Consider the following 21,536-nt stretch of genomic DNA (forward strand, 5'->3'; position numbering starts at 1 on the left):
AAAAAGAGAAGGCAATCCTTCTTTTATAGCATTGCTCTTAAATCATCTCAGGCCATAAACAATAGAACTTAGAAAATACTTTGTGAGTCCATCTGGCACCTCCTAGACTATGTCAAGATTCCCTGGGCTGGAGGATGGGGGAAAGAGGATGAAAAGGCATATAAAGAGAGAAGGTGGTGGTGCCAGAGTGTGAAGGGCCAACTCGGAAGGTCACCTCAAACAGGAATGGAGTCAGCACGTGAGGACTGCCTTGTCTCCCTCCTGTCATGCCCTTTCATGCCCTTTCAGCTGACATGGCATGGATAGAACGCCCAGCAGGAGTTCCGCCTGCCTGGGCCCTCATCTTTGTCTATGTGAGCACCTCCTGTTTTAAAAACTCTAGACACTGGGAAGCACCCTACTGCTCTCGCAGAGCCCGGAACCCTAGAAATCAAGGGACCGGAGAAGAGAAGGAGAGCCACCTTGTACTCAGGTGGGATAGAACAGGACCAGTTCAAAATCAACATCCACCTGACTCCTGCCACGGTATAGGACTGTGATGATACAAACCCCTTCTAGAATCTTTCCTCCTTCTTTCATTCTGGCTGTCCTTCTTTGCCTGGAACATTTGGGTTGTTGAGCCATAGCTGAGACTCAAAAAGGACTCTTAAGGAACAGAATTTTCCATATCTTTGATTCCTTTAAAAATAGGAGTATCTTATGTGATGCATTCTTGGGTCCTGAGTTCCTTCCTTCCTTTTGCCTTCTCTGTACTACTTGCCATGTACCACTCACCATGTGCTGCTCTCCACACCCCAGGAATCTTTTATTCCAGTGCTAAGAAGCTTGGTTTCTTTAGATTGTTGTTTCAACATTTCTCTCTGGTTATAAACTCTGCTCTGTGTTTGGAGCCCTGTAAAAGAAAAAAAAAGTCATTTTGTAAGCCCAAGCTGTTTAGAAGCTGTTAGATAAACGACATTATAACTGGCTGTCAGTAGTAAAGTAAATAGTAAAAAGGTAGCATGACTGGCTGCTCCTTCAGATCTCAGACAACCTAGACCTGGACTTTTGTACTTTCTGCTGAGAAAAGCGTGTGGTGACTGGGAGTTTGATGCTTTACAAAACGACATGCTCATGCACAACGATATTAACTTTCTGAAGCACTTTGACAACTTCTGTCACTTTGTCTTCCTACGGTGAAAAGTGGTGGACAGGCTCGTATTTGACAGATGAGCTGTGTTCTGTGCAGGGCAGTTAAACTGCGTTCCCTTAGTCATACACAAGGACAGTCCTCCGGCTGAGGCCTGTGTCCGGACACCCTGTAGCCCCGTGCTCTGGCTTCGGGACAGACGTCTCTCCTAACAAGACTTGTGCTTTTGGCAAATTACTTCATCTCTCTGTCTCTGTTTTCTAACCTCTAAAATAAGATCCCGTCTACTTTTAACTATCTTTTTACCCAGGAAGCAAGAGTTTGGAAATTGGTTGCAGGTGGAGAGAGGCAATGTTTGGTTGGCCTATCACGCTTTCCGAGCTATCCTGCTCGTCTTTTTCCCATTCCTGCAGATAGCTAACTTTTCTGTAAGTGTTCTTTTCAATTTGTTGACTGCACTTCATGCTCTTTTAGGTCCTGCCTTCTTTTTGGGAACAGGGGTGGGCGGAGAGGAAGGAAGTGTCCTGCAACTACCAATATTTTCCTCTAGGAGGAGCCGCGCAGCCCAGAAGAGAGTGACACGCACCAACTCCAACTCCTCGCCGGGGAACGCTTCATCCCAGCTGCTCGGAATGCTTGGCCCGGACGGCGCTCCGCGCCTCCGCAGCGGGTCTCGAACCGGTCGCCCCGAACTCCCGCTTCACCTCGCGGCGGCAGCCCGGGTCGCGGGGGCGGCAGGCCCGTCCAGGAGTGACCCCTGGTGAGCGGCGGCCGCCGTTTCCCACCCATCCCCTCCCGTCCTCCCTTCCCGTTTCACTCCGCCCCCTCCTCCTCCCCAAGCCTGACAGCCCGCGAGCTGCCAAGCAGGGCGCAGCCATGGGAAGAGGAGGCGGTCTAGGGAGCGGCGGCGGCGGCAGCGGCGGCTGCTGGAGCGGCGGCGGCGGCGGCTGCTGCTGAGCCGAAGCGGCGGCGGGGACCCCGGGCTGGGGCCACGCAGGCCGGAGGCCCCCGCGCCCTCGGCCCCAGCGCGGAAGCGAACCCGCGCCCTCTATCCGGAGGCGAGGCTCGGAGGTACTGGAGGGGGGCTGAGGGAGTCGGGCTCTTCTTTCCCCCCTTTTGTGCCAGGGGACCTGGGAGTGGACCCTGGGGCACCAGTTGTTTATGAAAGTGGGGGTCTGGATTATGTATTTACACGAGTAATTTTTTTCCGGGTGACTTGGGGGTTGGCTGTGCTCCCCTCCTCCTCGCGAAGTTGTTTTCTGCTGGTGGGTTGTCGTAACCCGATCCACGCTGTGTGTGTGTGTGTGTGTGTGTGTGTGTGTGTGTGTGTGTGTGTGTGTGCGCGCGCGCGCGCGCGCGCGTGTGTGTGTGCACGTTGGTGGGGGGCGTCAGGGAGTTGGGGGCCACAGGCGAACCATCCCACGCTGGCGCCTGCTGTGACCGATGTTTGCGGTGTCTGGAGGGGCTGCCTCCGAAGCCAGTTTTGTTGAAGTCGTAAAAGTTTTGCGAGTGTTTCTATTTGACATCATCAGCGGTGCTGGGGCAGGAACTGCTGAGGCTGTCGCTGCTGAGCGGGGAGAGAGGTCCCTGGCGGCGCGACCGGAGGAGAGGGGAGGTCGTCGGGCTGTGCTCGTCGACACCGTGCGCTCCTCCCCAAAGCGCACCGCCCTCTGCGCCTTTGTGCAGGCTGCAGCCACGCTTTGGCACCCGCGGAGCTGGGGTCAGTAGAGTCACTGCCACCAGTCCCCATGAGCTGGAGTGGGTGGAAACCGTGGCGAGCCGAGCACCCCCAGCCCCGAACACACTAGTGGTTATGAAATCAACCAGGCTCAAAGTTTTGACAGAACTGCCCGGATCTTGAGAGCTGCGGGTGAGTGGGGTAGCGGCGTGTCAGGGGAGAGGGTGCTGGCCGCGCGTGCAGGGTGCCGGGCAGGGTCACCACTCCCGGGCGCGTAGGGGAGTCTAATTTGGGGCGAGTGCTTTATATATAACCGGAGTGGGGGACGCCTTCTCGGGCCGGGCTGCGGGAGTTGGTAACTTGGCTCCGGGTTCGTGTGCTGAATGGGTGTACGTGAGCACTGTGTGTGCGCGCGCGTGTGTGTGCGCCTGGGGAGGCGTGTCGGCGCCTGAGCCAGTAGGGTGTGCAGGGTGGGAGGAGGAGGCCAGAGAGGTGCCGCCCGCCCGTTTGTGCAGCCAGGAGACCTTGGAAGGGACAGGGAAAGGTAACGGGAGGCCAGAGGGTTGGGAAGTCGCAACCCTGCGTAGGATTTAAATACCACGGACTTTAAAACACTAACTAAACCCGTTGCCTTTGAGGAGCTGAGGGCTAGAGGTGAAGGTTCCTGAAGCTCTCAGGAGACTTGCAGAGGAGGACGAGGGTTCGAAGACGTGTGTATGTGTAGGCACAGGACCCTGGAGGCCCAGACCCAACTTGGAGCTGTGGATCTGAGATTCCCGGGGTGCTGCTGTGCACACTCCAGAGACTACATGGTCTCCGTGATGTTTACCTTTAGAATCCCTGGCATGTGTGCCTGGGAAGGCACCCGTCTCTCCTCAGACATGTTGTGGCAGCTGTGCCCTAAGCGATTGGTGTTCTAGGCTAGTTTCCACCTGGGTCACCCTGTAAATCCTTTTCTCTGGAGTGCCAAGGTATATAGACCTTGGAGGTAACTAGTAGGAAACATTTTCCAGAAATTAAGACGCTGAATAGAAACAAAATAAAATAATTTAGTAGACAGGACTGTTGGTTCCATCTTTTCTGTGATTGGGGATTTGTTTCCTTTTGAGAAAAGCAAAGCTTGGTGTTCCCAGGTTAGATTTCAAGGGGGTCTCTGGTTTCTCTTCAGATGGACTTTAGATGGAGCTGGAAGGATGTGTTTTCACCCAGACACCCTTGGAAAAAACATAGTTTGAGTTGAAGCACTGCCCATCCCTTATCTCCTTCCACACTTGTAAACTTTTGATTCACATAAGTCTAAGGAAAGTTGGTAAGTCAACATTCAGCTTTTCATTTGGAGTAAATATATCACAGTGAAATTATAGTTTAGGTCTACTGAATGTCATGGAAAGCCAACACTTAATAGGCAAAGGTGTGAAATAAAAGTCTGTAAATGCAGTGACAAAGTGATGACTCCAGTGTATTTTTTTTTCAAACCGGGCATAACTTTGTCTTGCAAATATTTGTTCTAGGCAGAATTTGGGGTTGTGTTTTTGATTATTTGTGTGTAAACAGCAGACTCCACATAATAAACCACTTAGAATGGATACTAGACATCTTCTCCATGCTATCTCTGGTGCTTGTGTTAACAGATGTTTACGGTGCTTGGTAACCTATGGGATTGTCATGTGCAGTGTCTTGTTAGGTCAGGACATAATGTTTATAGCAGAATGTAATAAATGGAGCCCCAGTTGCAGCCTGCTTCTGCCAAGTGCATGAAACACCCCAGCATGGAAACAAACCTTGAAGTTGGTCCAACTTGGCAAGTCTTTTTTGGCTATCTGCTGGTAAGCATTGTTAATGTAAAGATAAATCTGAGTGATACAGTGAGAATGTGGCACAGCAAATTGCTTAACTTAGAAAAACAGGCATGGGTTATATTGATTAAATCTGCTATCCTGAAGATTAAGCTTCTCTGGTCATTCTGCTAATAAATTGCACAATTATGGAGACTTGGTTTAGTTTTAGAGAACAATTAAAAACATGTCAGTAATGAAAATAACTTAGTGTGTTTACATATGTCCATAAAAACCCTCCCTTTTTTTTTTTTTAAAGAGAAAACTCTATAATCTCTATGGTAGTTATTTAAATAATATGAGATTTCAAATCATCTAATCACTTTCTGAATATTGAATAGATAAGAATTGAAGTTTGGGGTGCTTGGATGCCTCAGCCGGTTAAGTGTTTGACTTCAGCTCTCTGCTCAGGTCATGATTTCCCAGAGTGGGTTTGAGCCCACCTCAGGTTCTCTGCTGTCAGTACAGAGCCCACTTTGGATCCTCTGTCTCCCTCTCTATCTTCCCTGCCCCCGCTCATGCGCACGCACGCTCTCTCTCTCTCAAAAGTAAATAAACGGAAAAAAATGAGTTGAAGTTTGGTAAGGCTTTGGAGTTAGCCCTCTGTTCATTGTGTAAACAAAACAATGTAGGATGTCTTCTTGGCAAGTCATTTTTTTTTGGACCTTGGGCAATATAATATCAATGATGTGCCCAATAAAATGGTTGGTGAGTATGAGCCAACTTCAGAGGTACCTATCATAGGGATGAACTTCCACTTCAGTAGCCCTTTCTATAAGTGGGCCAGCCCACCTCTTCTTGAAAATAATCAGAGGGGGGAATCTTGCTTCTGTCCACTGGCCTGTCCATTCTAGGAGAGATTCATTTTTAGAAAGTTCTGCTTTGCACTAAATCAACATTTTCTTCTACCTATTGACCTACTGTTCAGTTGCTGGAGCAACACACAATGAATCTAATCTCTCTTCCTTTTAAGTGCTATGTTTGAAAACAAACATTATGCCCCTTCTTCCTGAATACCTTTTTTTTTTGCTTATTCTTGCAGCTATTCTCACCCACAGTGGGGTCCCACCCTTCCCTGCCCTGACCAATATGCCCTAGAGTCCGCATTTATGCTGCCCCTCATCATGGTTGTCATCTCAAACACAGATATGAAATCCTTAGTTCTAGACTTTCTGTATCCATTAAGGCAGGTTAATCTTCATGTACTATTTTAGCCATCTCATTACACTGTTCACTAATTTCAAACCTGTAAACAAGATAACAATTTAGTCTTTTCAGATTATTAGTCATCCATAGTCGAAACATTATAATTGTTTCAAAATATTTTTAAACTGTACTTCAATAATAAAAAAATTTTCTTTTCATGCCTGAACTTCCTATAAATCTATGGAAAGTGTCTTACTGTGCAGGTGTATAGAATTCTACATGCAATGAAAATGGCTGCTTAATTTCTCCCTGTCAAGGAACACCAAGCCAAAAAAAAAAAAAACAAAAAAACAACAACAAAAAAAAAACAGACGTAGAATGTTCTGGAGACAAGCAGATTGAAGTTGCATATCATGGACAGGTAGGGACTACGAGGTATTATTTTCCTGGACCTTATTGTGTCTGCTTCCACAAGCATGAGTCAGTACTAGTAATCAGGCATTTACTGATGGCTCATTCTGTCCAAGTCAGACCGTATGCCATCTGGCCCTAAATGAGGTAAAAGTACAACTGACAGAAATGCTTCCTTCGGCAATTGGGATTTAAGATGTACATACAGGACATGACTGAGTCAGCAACCTCTTCTTCCCCTGGAGGTAAATGGCTTGTGATGTGGCAGAGAAGTCCAAAGCAGGTATATCACTGCATCAGTTCTAAGGAAGGTTCCTCCCTCCTGCTGTGTGTCTGGATCCAAGTCAGACAAAGGCTCTGATGGTCTTCACTTACCAAGTTCTAACCTTCTTGGGGGAAGGAAGCAAAGCTGGTATATACAGGGGGAGAGGGTCTGGTTCAAAGGCAAGTACTTTGAGGCCCATTGGACCCTAGTTTGAATTTGAGCTTTACCACCAATGTGCGGATTAGCTCCTCTGAGACTCACTCTTCTCCTCTGTGAAAATTACGATGCTTACCATCCTGGGCTGAGGTATTTCCACACAACCTCTGTAGCATTTATGGCATTGCACTGCACATTAGACACCTGCCTGGCATGATTGATTTCCCTTTTATGTATCTGTCTGGGGCTTCCCAAGGAAGTTATGTTTCCCCTGCTACCAGCTGAGAATCTGCCTCAGCTGAGAATCTTCTGTCCTCTTGCAAGAAATGTTTATGGTTGATGATGATGACAATGTTGTTTTTCTCAGCAAGTCTGAGTGTGAACAAAATAACCATTTTTCTTGGCAAAGAGAGAAAACCAACCTGTGATATAGGCTGACATCTGGGCCTATCAGAAGCTCCTACTTTGTGCATTGACCTTTTGTCAGAACAAAGGGCCAATGCAGCCTTGTTCTCTTTAATAAAATTGTTCATGCTGTCCCCCTCGTGTGTGTGTGTGTGTGTGTGTGTGTGTGTGTGTGTGTGTGTGTTTGCAGTGAGATTGCTCACTAAGCCCCTTGAATTATGATCTCCATCTATATTACATTTTCTTCTTTGCTTTATTTTGTTCTCCTATAAAGGGAGGAAATAACCAATGATAAAGTACATATTTTTTTTAAAGCTCAAAAATTTATTTCACAACTCTCCACCTCCTATTTAGCCCCAACCTCCTGCAAAAATGAACAAACAAACAAAAAATTGCAGTACATCCCCAACAAGTTCTTAGACATGCAGTTTCCAACCCAAAGTTCTACTTTGGTATAAGAAACCCTCAGCTTAGGATGGCATAATATGAAACAATAGTAAACTCGATGTCCGGGAACTTGTGTGCCTTCAAGCTGTGCCTCAAATGGGCAATGTGATTTTTGCAAACTATTGAACTTTCCTGGGTTTCATATTTCTTACACATTAATAACAGACAACAGCAACAAAAATGAGGAATAAACAAGATGCCTTCTTAGGATTCTTTACAGGGCTATGATTTGAATTCATTTGATTACTGAATTTCTCTTTTCTCTCAGCTCCTTTGGGACTTTGCTTGAAACTCTTTAAGAACACCTGTTTCATTTGCTTTCAGTTTCGTGGTCTACTTTTTCATTATCTGTCTTCCTTGCTAGGAAGGGTTCCTCGAAACAGGAAATAAATTTTATTCATTTTTATATTTTTCCGTTCTTTGCTGAATGCTTGTAAACACAGCAGCTGTGGAAAGAGCGTTAGTGTAATTAACGTGGAATGCTTTGGATAGTTGAGCTATAATTCATATCACTTATTTAAGATACAATTTTCATTAAATTTTTTTTATTTTCAGAGAGAGAGAGAGAGCACAAGTAGGGGACATGGGGAGAGGGAGGGTGAGAGAGAATCCTAAGGAGGCTCCATGCTTAATGTGGAGCCCAACATAGGCTTGATCCCATGACCCTGGGATCATGACCTGAGCTGAAATCAAGAGTCAGATGCTCAACTGACTGAGCCACTTAGGTGCCTCAATAATTTTCAATATAAGCATCGAGAAATAGCGTTTGCTTATTTTATTCCTTCACCATTAATATTTTTAATCAATTAAGGGAAACAGATAAAAATATAATCACGCTATGCTTTCTGGAGCCATAGCAGCTCACCAAGGTCTGATGCAGAAAATCTTTCTGAAACTGTGTTCTTTTGTTGTTTGTTTGTTTGTTGCCATGAGGAGTACCAGAATCTCAAAAGAAGGATGATGGGGTGCCTGGGTGGCTCAGTGGGTTAAGTGTCCAACTCTTGATTTCGACTCAAATCCTGATCTCACAGTTATGGGCTCAAGCCCTGAGTGGGGTTCTGTGCGTGGAGCCTGCTTAAGATATTCTCTCTCTCTCTCTCTCTCTCTCTCTCTCTCTCTCTCTCTCTCCCTCCCCCCCTCTCCTTCTCCCTCTATCCCTCTCTCTCCCTCTCTCTCCTTCTCTCCCTCCCTCCCTCTCCCTCTGCATTTCCCTCTCCCTTCCTACCCCTCACCCACTCATGCTCTCTCTTAAAAAAGTAAAATGTCACCAATATATTTTTTTAAAAAGAAAGAAAAAGAAGGGTGACAGAAACAGTCATGGTTTAGTTTCAACATCTTTCTTCGGTGCCTCTCGCTGCCTTTTAATATAGGCAATGAAGCCTTAGGTCAGGTACCAATTTTACTTAATAATGATTTATAAGAAGTCTGTGATTTTGTCAGAAATTGTTGGGCTGTGTCTTTTTAATTAGCATCTAAACCCACCTTCAAATACTCCATTTCAAAATCATAGATAATTTCTTCTACAGAGTCCTTAAAACTTCCAGATGTGTTTACTGCTTTGATTAGGCCTTACTTCTTTTGGTATTGACAAGACTTCAGTCAGTTTTCTTTAGAATAATATCGTTATAATCCCAATGAATTACACTTCCTAGATTGTGAATTTGTGTAAACACAAACAAATCTATCTCCAGCTGGCTGGGCTTCTGAGTGAAAAGTGTATCCTGGTGAAGATGCTCATTTCATGGGGATTTAAGGCAGATGATAGAGAATACCCTGATAAAGCCCTTATTCGGTATTAGAACATCAAAAGATTTTGCAAGTTGAATAGGTTCTTTTCTGTAATTACCTGTGGTGGACAGCCTGCTATGCTAGACATTTGCTATAGTGACTCCTCCTTGATTGTTTCTTCAGTTGTTTATAAAATAAAACATTGAAAATATATTTTTTAAAAACTTTGGAGAGGTATCCCTCTCTGTTCCTTTAGAATATATTGGATATATCATAAAGTCATTGGTCAAAAGAGAAATTCATTTTTTTCTTGCTTAAAAAGTGTACTTTATCATAACAAATATCATATCTATCTTTTTTTGCTTTGAGTTGCCATGTCAGAAAAAAGTAGAGTGTAACTAGTACAAAATAGACATCCGTAGCTCTCCCCCGGGATGCTTATTGAAACAAAAGGTGCTAAGTGATGCAGTAAACAGCTCACATCAAGTTTGGTGATGGCAGGTGACAAACTTTAGTCAGACTTCCAATTCTGATTGCCATTGGTTAAGCAGCCTTTGTCCTTGGTCAGGATGATGGCATATGATTCTAATTCATCGTCTCTGTGGCTTCTTTAGACACCTTCAAGCTATGTTATTGTTATCCCGGAAAACCCCAATTTGGCAAAGCAGAGTGAAAAACAGTCTGGCACAACATATGTGAATGATGAATTATGGAAAGAATACTGAAGACAGAGCCTCTGCATGGCTTCTTCCCCTAGGGGTAGAGGAGGACACCAGAGTCCCTGTGCAAGATGATGAGGAATGAAGAAAACATAGCACGTTGATACCTAGCATGTCAGAAAGATTGAAGAAAGAGGAGCAGAAATAAAGGCGAATGATTTCTTTCATATTTGCAGTCAGCATAGCATCTTATTTCCTTTAGAGACATTGGCAAAACCGTGCTCTGCTTGTCATAGAACAGTTGTTTAATAAATATTTTTTGATGACCTTAGTTTGTGGTAAACCAGAGAAATGGAAGTGTTGATAAGAAGGATGTGGAGAGCTGGGGGCAAAGGGATATTGAACAGGTCAGGTGATGACTAGAATCTAAGCTCATAATGCAAATTTGGTATTATTCTGTTTAGGTTAATGATCACACCCATACTTGATGACCAGCTTTCCCAGGCGGATCCTGTTCAGGGCCTTGGCAATGTCGAGAAGTTTTTAATATTTGAAGCAAGACGGAGATGTGTTGGAGTTTTTCTGTGCGAATCAATAGGACTTGGGAGACATATCCAGTTTGCCAGCTCTCAGAATGCCTCTCATCAAAGAGCATGAAATTTTAATTCTCTTTGCTTTTGTCCTGAAACTTCATTGCTTTTATTTATTCCTTATAGTACATGTAGGGTATGTGAGAATTAGGAATGTCATCTGAAAAATACTTTGAAAACTACTTGGGAAAAAGATGCTGAATAAATAAATTTTTTTATTAGCCTGCAGGATGTAAGTTTGGCCAAGCTAGTGGTATTTTTGGGATCACTGAAAAATCAAAGACAGGACATATATTTATTGAGCCATTACTGTGTTCCCAGGAATGTGCTAGACACTCTGGGGAATATAAAAGTAGTATAAGACATGGCCCTTGACTCTGGGGCCTATCATTCAAGCTAGGAAGGCAACACTAATAATGTCTGTTGTGTGATTAAGGAACAGTAGACAATTATACAATTTAATGAAAAATTGTGTTACAGGGTATAAATGCTATATTTATTTTGAGAGAAAGGAGATTTGTTTGGCCTGAAGTATTTGGGGCAAGCACTTATGGGCAAAGTGGCTTCTGAATTAGTGCTTAAACTATGATATATATAGAGAGAGAGAAAAAGAGAGCGAGACAAACCAAGAAACCGACTCTTAACTATGAACAAACTGATGGTCACCAGAGGAGAGGCCGGCAGGGGGAATGGGCTAAATAGGCGATGGGGATTAAAGAGGGCATTTGTGCACCGGGTGTTTTATGGAAGTGTTGAAACACTACATTGTACATCTGAAACTAATATTACACCATATGTTAACTGAAATTTAAATAAAAACTTAAAAAAGAGTTATAGGCTTTTTTTAGTGCCCAGAGTCAGGACACTAAATTTCTGTAATGCCCGGGGTAGCCTTATACCCCGGGAAGAATTATATGTCCTCAAATGCCAGTAGACTGCTGTTGAAAACTGAGTGCAACATCCTCACTTTATTTATAGGTGAGGAAGTGGGAGTCCCTGAGAAGTGACAAGACTTCTCTAGGATTAAAACTCCACTGTGATAGTGACAGGTTTATAACCCAGGTCTTCTAGCATTCTTTCAAGGGTTTTTTTTGCTATACCGCATTCCCACCCATAAACGTGGACTTTACCCATGGAATAGGGTGTTGTTTACCTCTGTCATTCATATGTGAGGGTGATAGTTAAGCTGTGTTAACCACCTGAGTGGGGAGGTTGTGAACTGAGGCAAATGACACCTGACCAGCAGTTCTTTTCACTGTAAATTAGGGCTGGCAGATGCCCTCTGAGGGGCCAACCACTGTGAAAGCCTGAAGGTAGGTTGGAATTCTGGAAAGGTCATGGAGTAGGCTTTGGAATCCCATAAATCTGGCTTGTCTGATGAGATCTGAATCCAGCTTTGCCATTTACTACCTTTGCAACTCTCAGCAAGTTCATTAAACTCTCTCGGCTTTATCTGCAAAGTGGGGATAGTGATTCTTACTTTACGAAGCTGTTGTAGTTTATAGGAGTCAAAACAATGCCCGACTCATATTGGACACTGCAGAAAGAGATTCCCTGCAGCACCCTTTTGAGAGACTTGGAGAGAGGAGACTTCCTACCTTCACCCCATAAAGATCACTTGGTATCTGCTTTTTTTTTTTTTTTTTTTTGCTTCCTCCGCCTTTCCCCATTCCACCAAATTTAGGGCTTTAATGAGTTCTTGAAGTGTTTCTTTTGTTTAAACTATTGAAACGTCTCTCCTTCGGAAGAGTACTACTGGCCAGAGGTTAGTTGCTCATGACTGCACTGTCAGTGTGCCTAGACTATTCCTGTACAACAGAAACAAAACCTATATCCAGATGATTATTGGTGGCTTATAAAATTTGGATTTTAAAAATCAATATTAAAAGTTATTCTTGGATGTATGTTTGTCAGAGAGATCTCTACCAGTGTTGGGAGACCCTCCTCAGGCAAGGTGATACTGTCTGTAAGTTCAGGGACAATTGAAAGTTGGCCAGTTGGGGTGGTAGTGTTGTGGTAAAAGGCCTTTCTGGGTAAAGAACAGCCTATGGTGGTCCACTGAAAGATACAAGAGCCTGGAGGAATGCACACAAAAGCCTAAGAGTGTTTCAGTCCTTGACTTTGAGGAAATATGCAGACTTTGACACATAGGTACACAGTTTCCCATTATTGGAACACTTTAAAATTGTTTTTCTTTGTTAAAAGATAATTCTCTAAAAGGGTAAAATGATACAGATATAAAGTGAACAGATGGAAAATGATACAGATATTAATTAATGAAGTAATTTAAAAAGATAATTGTGTAGCCATTTTAGAGGAGAACTCAAAGAACCACAAATGTATATAAAGGAATGTTGAAGAGAATTTGCAAAATCCAATCTATCCACAGGACGGTAATCAATTACATTCCGCTGGACACAGCTGACTTGCACTGTATGGACAAAAATTATTTTTATGACTGATTTCTACAGGTTAACTTCGGTCTCCTCAGAGCTGAAAAAACAGCATAGTCAAAGACAAAGGCTCTGATCTCCATAGGATCAGCTAATCCCTGGGGGCCTCAGCATTCCATTGAAAGGATATCCAGTAATCTCCTTGCTCATTTCAAAGTCAAGAGTTTTCCTTACACCTTTATGATTCCATTGGCTTGAACTCCTAATTTGCTGATGAAAATTTGGGGAAGTGGGATTCCTATAACGTTTGGAATTCTCCATCTTTCCCAAATATATGCTTTAGTTTTAAAAACTTGTGATTATGAGAAATTTTAAGTACGTACAAAATAAAGAGAATAGTATTTTGGGCCTCAGGTACCCATTCCTCAGCTTCCAGAGTCATCAGTATTTTGCTCATCTTGTTTCATCTTTCCACCGTGGTCCTGACTATTTTAAAGCAATCCCCAGACATCTTGTGTTTTTTCATTTGTACATGTAAATACTTTAACATGCATGTCTAACAAGTAAGTCTCCTATTTTTTAGTAACCACACAGTCTATATTTTATGGGGACAGAGAGATATACTTGGAGGGGACATTATACTCTTCAGGCCTGATTTTGTGATATGTTAAGGGGTCATTTCAACAAAGTAAAATCAGTGTGTGTGTGTGTGTGTGTGTGTGTGTGTGTGTGTGTGTGTGTGTGTGTATCTATCTTCACAATGGTTTTCTCTTGTCATTCAGGCCCCAGCTCAAATGTCACCTTTTCAGAAAGGACAGGACCTCATTGACCCCAATCTAATAGAGTAACCTTCCCCCAACTAGGTCATTCTATCATATGCCCCTGTTTAGTGTTGACATTACTTATCACTATTGATACTATCTTGTTTATTAGATTTCCTGTTGTTTGTCCATTTCCACTGACAAAAATGTAAACTCCTTAATAGTAGGAACTTTTTTTGTCTTGTTCACTTTATATTCTATAGAAAATCCTCAGGAAGTTTTTGTTGAATAAATAAATGAATGCCTTTTAGTAGTTAAGAGAAGTTTTTGTTAGCATTCTTCCAGATATTTAAATCTCTTTCACACATCCAAAAATGTATAGCTTTCATGTGCCAGTTCCTAGCATGTTTATAATTTGGTGATTTTCCTCATGGTATGGAGTGAGGAGCTCCTTCCAGGGACCAAAAATAATCCAGGACAGCTAGAATACCTCCCTGTAAATTACCTTGAACTGATACATGTAGTAGCCACTTTACTTTATCAGCAAATACAGTTAGGAATAATGTCTTGGTTTGGATTTCTCCCAGAAGCAGACCATGAGATAAAGATTCAGGTAAAAGTTTATTTAGAAAAGTGAAGTAAGGAAGGGAAAGGAGCCAATAAAGGGTGCATTAGGAAGCAAGATACCTTTAGCCCCTGGAGTTTTTGATCTTCCCAGAGAGATTTTGGGAGCCCAGGCAAAATACACGTCTCAGAGTCCCTCTCAGTGAAAAAGGTTTGAATATTCCCCAACCAGCTTTCATCAGGCTTAGTTCCTGATCAGTAATTCTGGGGAGGACAAAGCAGTCTCCGGATGCAAAAGCGAACCCTTAGGAGAAGAAATGCAGGTGCCGGCAGTTAGGCATTAGGCAGTGGGAAGTAGTAGAGGTGAGGGGATCTGGCTGGGGAAGGGACAGGCAACTTGCCCCGAATAAGACCATGTGTTTTTTTAAATACACTTCTTGTTTGGACTAGTTTCAGATTAACAGAAACCTGTGAAGAAAAATGTTAGAGTTCCTATATATTCCTTGTCCAGTTTTCCTTCATGTTGACATCCATAATCATGGTCTAGTTATCAAAACTAAGAAACAAATATTAGTACAGTGCTATTAACTAAACTCCAGGCTTTATTTTCTCTGTTTCAGCTAATGGCGTTTTTGTATTGTAGGATTCAATTTATAATATCACATCGCAATTTTACAATTTTTAAATACTGTGCATACACTGTTTTATCTGAGCCTTCTTGTGATTAACTAGTCTTTGTAACTAGGTGGTTACTCACTTTCTCTGAGTGAAAATACAATGATGTTGACATCCAGCATCATTGTGAGACAAGGCTATGTTTTGAAAACAAAACAAATAACATCAAAACAACAATAAGAGCAAAAGTCTACTCAATAGACATATGTGTAACTGAGCCTCCATCAGTTAGCTAGGAAGTACTCATAACAGTGTGACGACTTGGAAGAAATTTGATTCTGCACATGTGTCCTGATCATCAAATATGAAGCAGGACCCCCTAAATCAGACATGACTGAGTCCTTCCAATGTGCCTAGCATTGTATGTGCGTGTTGCACTTAATTCTGCTGTGAGTCGCATAGCCTTGAGACTGTTAGGCTTACTTGCTCAGGGCTCTTCAGAAATGGTAAATGACACCACTGAGATGAAAAACGTCTCCTGCCTTGGCTCCTACACTCTTACTACTATACTCAGTTATCCCCGTTTTTCTCTGCTTGCCCAACACCTCATTGTGGTGACTTTTTGCTAGGCATGTGCTCTTTAACAAGTCTGTATTACTAAACTGCAGTGGATGTGGATACATGGTATATTTCTAAGTGAGCTGGGTTAAGCGCCAACCTGAAATCTGTGAATTTTTTCAAAGCCCACCTAACTTTTGTAAAACCTGTCATCTTGGCATACACATACATTGATCACAGAGCTCTTCAGAAAGACACCCATACATCAGTGATAAGGTTTTGATACAGGGCTAATAGCAGTCTTAGAAGCAAGCATCTCTAAAGAGCAGGGCATTGATGTTGTGTAATAATTAAAATATTTTACTGTTTTATAATGCATTTGAGTTTGGGTTGCTGACCTCCATTTTTCAGTCTTTTCATAGTTTTTTTTTTTTAAGTGTTACCTCAGGGATATGAAGCATTCAATGAAATCTTTGATTAATCTTTATACTTGCAGTGGCCCAACGGAAAATTTGCCTTAGTTGCCTTAGAGTGCAGGACATGAAATTCAGAAGGAAAAATTCCTATAAATTATTTGGGCTTTGACTCTGGGAAAATAAACAACATGAATATCTAGACTAACCAATGCTGAGGTTCCTCTAACCTCTAATTCTAAATTCAGAAAAGAATAGGCTTTAAGGTTTTTTATTTATTTTTACTTTGATTACAAGTTTTGGAAGCCTAGAGTTAGGATCTAATAACACAATCTATGTAAAACACAAATTATTGGCTCACTATGAAATCTAACTTCCAAGAAGATACAAAGGGACAATCATGTGAAAGTGGACTTTTTTTTTTTTTGAAGAAGGAATAAACAGGGATTGACTGAAAGGTAATCGCTTCAGACTCTAATGTTTAGAGCATTAGACATTTTTAAAGGAGAAAAACCATTACCTTTCAGAACCTATGCTCAAAACTGTTTTCTTTACTTAAATGGCTACTTTAAATTGGCATGGTTTTAAACCATGACCTTCGATCCTTTGTATGGGCAATTACTGGCAAAATCTGTTTGTGCAGATTTGCAAACTGTGCTGTAGCAAGCTCCCTTAGGGGCCCTGGGGGCTCCAGAAGAGAGGGCCAGGCTGGCTGCATTGCAGGCCTCCAAACCGAGCAAGAGGCCGTGTGCCCATCTGTTTTACACATAGTGCGTCTCAGAAATTTTAAGTTGAAGAAACTGCCTCTCTCTTTAAAAAAAGCAACCAAACAAAAAGGTTTTAAAATCCCATTGTAGAGTTCCTTATGCGGAACAGACTGCTTTCCTATCTCTTGGTAGGCAGTCCCTTGGTTTCTAGATGAAAAATCACATTAGCTTTTCTATGTCCACATTCAGATTTACTTTCCAACTCCTCAACTCTAAGATCCTATAGGGTAAAGGACTGCATAATCTCTACTTAGTGGGCACACAACAGTTGGCTTCACCAGTTACTGTTGTGTGGGCAGCATTAAGGAAGTGGTTACTATGACCCAGGGCTCTATAAAGTTCTTTTTCATGTTGTATTGTTTAATCCCATGCAAAACCCCCATGATCCACTGAATTCTACATTTAGTGGAACTGTGGCATTAGGAGGTTACGTAATTTGTGCAAGGACTCACCATTGGCAAGTGGCACAATCAAGAATCAAACAGATCTTCCTAATTCTGACTCTAACTCCCGTGCTTCCAACCATTTTAGCCACCACTATGTGATGATTTTAATACAATGTTCACACATTTTTTGATATTTTTAGAGGTGGAGTCCAGGTTTCCTCTCCTTGAATGTGGGCTAGACTCAATGACTAATTTCTAACAAATAGAATGGAAGTGAAGATGTGCAGCTTTAGAGACTGGATCATTCAAAGGCATTGTGGCTTCTGTCTTAGTTGCTCTGTCTTTGGATCATTCTTCTGGGGGAAACCTGTTGCCATGTCTTGAGCTGCCCTATGGGTACACCCAGATGGAAGGGCAGTAAGGGAGTCCCATAACCAGTGGGGACTGAAGAGCTCAGACCCCCAGTCCGATAGCCAGTATGAAACTGAAGCATCTTGATGACCACCACCATGGGAATGATCTTGGAGGTAGAGCCTTCAGACCCAGTCCAGCTACAGAATGACTGTAGCCCCCGCCCCTCAACAGCTTGACTACAACCTCATGAACGTCTTTGAGGCAGAAAAACCTAGCCAAACCTCTTCCAGGTCCCTGCCCTGAGACTACAAGATAATAAATGTTTGTTGTTTTAAGTTGCTAAGCTTTGGGTTAATTTGTTATATGTGGCAATAGAATAACTAAGGCAGCCTAACATTGCCTTACTTTTTTTAAAAAAGAAATTGTCTTAATTTCCTTGAATCTTAAATTTTGAAATACACAGCAAGGAGGAGTTTTCCAGAAAAAACATGCTACTCAATATAACTAGTAGAATATTAATACCCAATTAACATAATAGTTACGATGATTTCTCTGGGATTTGGGATTTTGTAATCAAAATGACAACTGCTTTAAAAATCCGTGATTTAAAGAGGAAGGATATTAATAATAACCACATTGCTGAAGATAGCATTTTGAACTTTCAAAAAATCCTCATGGGAAAACTCAGGAAGTGTTCTGTTTGATAAGTTATCACTCATAATCTTAAGTTGTCAGGAGCATGCTTGCACTTTACGTGATTTAAAGAGGGACATAAAGCAAAGTTGAATTTTAACCTCTTCCCTGGTGATTTTACCCAGCTTTTCAAAGAGGGTCCTAAAAGCTCATAGGTCAAGCAGTTTCTTGATTTGCTCTGCCTGACAAATTGCATGAATTCTGCTTTATGGCCACTTGCAGTTTAATAAATGACTTGGACTTTGATTAATATCTTTTAGCCTGAGATTAAGAATTTGTATAAGACTTTGGGATATAGTACTATAAACTTATTTAAAGATGGACTCTGAAAGCTGGAAGGAGGTGCATTGGTGTTGGTTTTAGTACATGCATAGGTACTGAATTTGGAGGGGTTTTTTATGTTTATTTTTGAGAGACAGAGCACGAGCAGGGGAGGGGCAGAGAGAGGAGGACAGAGAATCCAAAGCAGGCTCTGTGCTCATAGTAGCGAGCCCAATGTGGGGCTCAAACTTATGCAAGATCATGACCTGAGCCAAAGTCGGACTCTTAACCAACTGAGCCACCCAGGTGCCCCCTACACTTGAAGCTTTAGAAGTCCTTACAAAAGATCCCACTTGATTTGCCTTTAAAAATTATGTGAAAGTGATTTTTTTCTTGTATATTTACAAAGCAATTTAAGTGAGTTAAGGAATTCATCATGAAATAGATATGACTAGTTCTTGTTTGGTAATCAGAATGAAAGTAAGGTAGAGCTGCCACCTTTTCCTTGCCTAAGCTGGAAAACATAGATCAGACTCTCCTAGTCTTTCCCTTTCAATGTGTTTTCCTCCATGCAGCTTGCACCATGAGTTCTCAAAACCATTTTTTATATTCAGCTGGACTTGATAGTATATACTTGACCTTGATTCATGGGTTTGTGCTGCAGAGGGAGATAAAGAGGAATACTGATAGCCTGAGTGTAAAAATCCAGTACACATTCATTCATATGCTCACCTACTCACAAACTCACTAATTTAATCTACACTTTGCCCAGAATAGTGGACTAGGTGCTAGAATACTTTAATAAGCAACCCAGAAATAGTCTCTTTTCTATTAGAGTTCATGGTCTAAGATGGAGAAAAACATTAAACAAGTATAATTAAAAAATTAAAAACTGGTGTGGGGCACCTGGGTGGTTCAGTTGATTCAGTGTCTGACTCTTGATTTTGGCTCAAGTCATGATCTCATGGTCATGGGATCGAGCCTTGTGTCAGGGTCTGTGCTGAGCGTGAAGCCTGTTTGGGATTCTCTCTCTCTTCCCCTTCCTCACTTGTGCTCGCTCTCTCCCTCAAAATAAATAAATAAACATTTTTTAAAAACCTGTTGTAAGTAATATGAAGTAAAAGTATAAGGGGATTTGATCTGTTTGGGGCTTGGTAGTTGAGGAAGGCTTTCAAAAGAAAATATTTAAAACCTAAAGGAGTAGAAGTAGGAGGAAGACAGAAGAGCAATCTGGGCAAAGGGAACAGGAGTCAAGAAGATACCTGGTACTTTCGAGAACTGAAAACAGTCAGGGTGCCCAGAGTTCAGAGCAGGGAAGGAGTATGATGTAAGAAGGGGCCAAAGAAGGGACTATATCTTACATGGTGTTGCAGACTGTGTTATAGTCTTTATTTATTTAAATAAATTATTTATTTATTAATAATAATATTTATTATTTATTTTAAATTATTTATTAATTATTTATTATTAAATAAATAAATATTTATTTAAATAAATAATATTTAAAAATTTTAATTTAATTTAATTAATTTAATTTAATTTATTTAATAAATTAATTTAATTTAATTTAATTTAATAAAAGAATTAATAAATAATATTTAAAAATATTTATTTAAATAAATAAATTATTTATTTATTGCTTGAAGCATGGTGGGGGGGGAGGTGACACCATCAGGTCTGCATTTTAAGGAGATTACCTGGCTCTCAGAGGCCAAGGACAGAAAATAGTTTAAATGCTGATAAAGGGAAAAGTAAAGTCCTGCATATGTCCTTTAGATTAGTGAAGTGGATGTTATAGGACTTTAAGGAGAGGTACATGGGTGTAGTGATGGGGGCAGAGGCCAGAATGAAGTGTCTTGGTGAGTGGGTGGAAAGGGAAGGAGACAATGGATAAAGGTAACTCAAGACATTTGACTGTCAAGGGAATCAAAAGGATAGAGCTTTAGCTGGAGAAGGAAACAGTTATGGGAGGGTTTGATAAAGGTGGGCGATTTGAGTATGTTTAAACGTTGATAGGGAAGGCCAGTTGGGTGGAACCCTAATCACGTAAGGTTCCTGAGAAGATAGGAGTGGTTAGATCCAGAGCGCTTGGGAGTAACTGGAGAGGAGAAAGGGTGCTAGCCCTTCCGTCCAGGGAAGGAAGGAGGAGGAATGTGTGCAGATGTTGAGGTGTGGTAGCTGAAAGTTAAAGACATTTCTGTTCCGTGGTCTCTATGTGTTCTATGGCCTCTATCTGCTTTGGAAGGTCAGTGTGAAACAGGAAGGAGGTGGCATACTGGAAAAGAAAGGAGATAATTTCAGGTGTTTGAGGAGGAGAGAGAAAGCTAGAACATAAAAGGGAATAAATTAGTAAAGCTTAGTAGGATTGCTAGTCATTACTTGAAGGCCGGACTGGGGTCGATGATCACAAATTCATGGTAGTGCCACTGTTAAAAGTATTACAAAATATGTGACCCTTTCTGGAGGTGTTCCACAGTTCACCAGGTACAGAGAAAGTGGAATCATCTAGACCTAGGGCTTTTTCTGAGAGGTATGATGGAAAGATGACAGCAGCACGGGAGCCATGGAAATGACAAACCAGGAGTCAAAGTCAAAGCCAAAGCTGGTTAAGCATAAAGTAGACAGGAGAGGGAGGGAGTAGAGGTCTGTGTGAAGGTTGTAGTCAGAGAAGCTGATTAAAGGTGATGGGAGAACAGAAGTCAGTGATGAGAACAGGTTGGTGCATACCACACCAATTAAATCCAAATCTCAGGGGCGGGGCCTATCAATTATTTAAAGGTCCTCAGGCAAGTCCAGTGCTTTTTAAAAAAGGAATATAATGCCAATGTCATTGTCATTAAGCCCATGATGGCAAAAGATACTAGTAGTGTGAAATCAAGTTGAAGAGACAAAAAGAGAAAGCAAAGAATTGTGCCTTTAAAATAAAATAGGTGTGCCTGGGTGGCTCAGTTGGTTAAGCTTTCGACTCTTGATTTCGGCTCAGGTCATGATCCCAGCGTTGTGGGATCGAGACCCATGTCGGGCTCAGCACTGACAGTTTAGAACCTGCTTGGAATTCTCTTTCTCTCTTCCCCTGCCTCTCCCCCACTTGTGTGCACATGTGTGCACTCTCTCTCTAAAATAAAAAAAAAAGTAATAAAAAATAAAAAGACAGAAACCACACATTTCCTTCTTTACAAATTGAAGTCCTAAGCCTTGCCTTCTTTTTATTCTCTCTGCTATTAGATGTCCAAGGCAAAGAATTAAAGATTATTATGAGGAAGATGGTGTAATTCAGGATGACTTACCTGGGGGCTAGATGCTTAGGTATTTGACTAATGGA

The 21,536-nt window shown here is 41.9% G+C and overlaps 1 protein-coding gene and 1 long non-coding RNA gene across 9 annotated transcripts in view; one reads left to right on the forward strand and one right to left on the reverse strand.

The window, feature by feature from the left end:
* LOC147584092 (uncharacterized) overlaps positions 1-1,832 on the reverse strand; it is a 30,455-nt gene extending 28,623 nt beyond the window's left edge. The window contains exons 1-2 of one of the 2 annotated variants that reach the window (XR_015241049.1): positions 1,716-1,832; positions 775-892 (exon numbers count right to left, since the gene is read on the reverse strand). This is a non-coding gene — a long non-coding RNA (uncharacterized LOC147584092). Of the gene's footprint in view, positions 1-774; positions 893-1,435 lie in introns of both variants that reach the window. The other variant, XR_015241048.1, reaches the window with a different exon arrangement.
* The window catches only part of GHR (growth hormone receptor), a 274,434-nt gene continuing 254,655 nt past the window's right edge, over positions 1,758-21,536 (forward strand). For 2 of the 7 annotated variants that reach the window (XM_086678072.1, XM_086678061.1), the window contains exon 1: positions 1,934-2,200. The gene's annotated coding sequence lies outside the window, so the exon portion shown is untranslated. Of the gene's footprint in view, positions 1,890-1,933; positions 2,201-2,733; positions 3,000-3,975; positions 4,117-21,536 lie in introns of those variants that run through there. The other 5 variants (XM_086678094.1, XM_086678112.1, XM_086678108.1 and 2 more) reach the window with 4 other exon arrangements.

This window comes from Puma concolor, chromosome A1 (assembly GCF_028749965.1).
Source record: "Puma concolor isolate L17-30 chromosome A1, mPumCon1.1.hap2, whole genome shotgun sequence".
In the NCBI taxonomy this organism is placed as follows: Eukaryota; Metazoa; Chordata; class Mammalia; order Carnivora; family Felidae; genus Puma; species Puma concolor.